Source organism: Protopterus annectens, chromosome 2.part2 (genome assembly GCF_019279795.1).
Source record: "Protopterus annectens isolate FY-2018-M chromosome 2.part2, PAN1.0, whole genome shotgun sequence".
Taxonomy (NCBI): Eukaryota; Metazoa; Chordata; order Ceratodontiformes; family Protopteridae; genus Protopterus; species Protopterus annectens.
In genome coordinates this window covers 644575414-644575891 of record NC_056730.1, presented here as the reverse complement: position 1 = coordinate 644575891, position 478 = coordinate 644575414, and the positions used below count along the sequence as shown (strand labels likewise).

The 478-nt window shown below is 38.5% G+C and overlaps 1 protein-coding gene across 1 annotated transcript in view; it reads right to left on the bottom strand.

The window, feature by feature from the left end:
- Positions 1-261: 261 nt before the first annotated feature.
- Positions 262-478, bottom strand: part of VAX2 (ventral anterior homeobox 2) — a 487480-nt gene continuing 487263 nt past the window's right edge. The window contains exon 3 of the mRNA XM_044064064.1: positions 262-478. This exon is cut by the window's right edge and continues 601 nt beyond it. The gene's annotated coding sequence lies outside the window, so the exon portion shown is untranslated.

Sequence of the window (478 nt, the reverse complement as noted above, 5' to 3'; positions counted from 1 at the left end):
GGTTAGAGGAGGTGCCATATTTCAGAAAATTTGGATGGTGCCAGGGTCAGGTTGCATTGTGAGCCCATGCAGTGAGAATTTTTTTTCTTTTTGAAATCATTAAGAAGATGGAGTTAGAACCTTCTTTTTTACTGCTTATTGCCATAATGCTGCAAGGAAAGGAGTGATGCATTTTTAAAACAAAACAGAACATAACTGCTTGCATAATTTATGGTCTGTACAACAACAACAACCATTAATCTATCATTTAAAACTACAGTGTTAGGGCTTTGACATGAATTTATTCAGCCTCATCACATCACAGGTTTACAGCTATGCATCTTGAACTTTATGTATCAGCACTTTAATCACAACCAGCATGCCAGCTCCCCAAATATTTTATTGCAGGAACAGGCACATTAGATTCATGAGGTAAGCTGCTGAACGTACAGCAATAGCAACACAGCAACTTGAACCAGAGACGAATTATGCTGGAGCC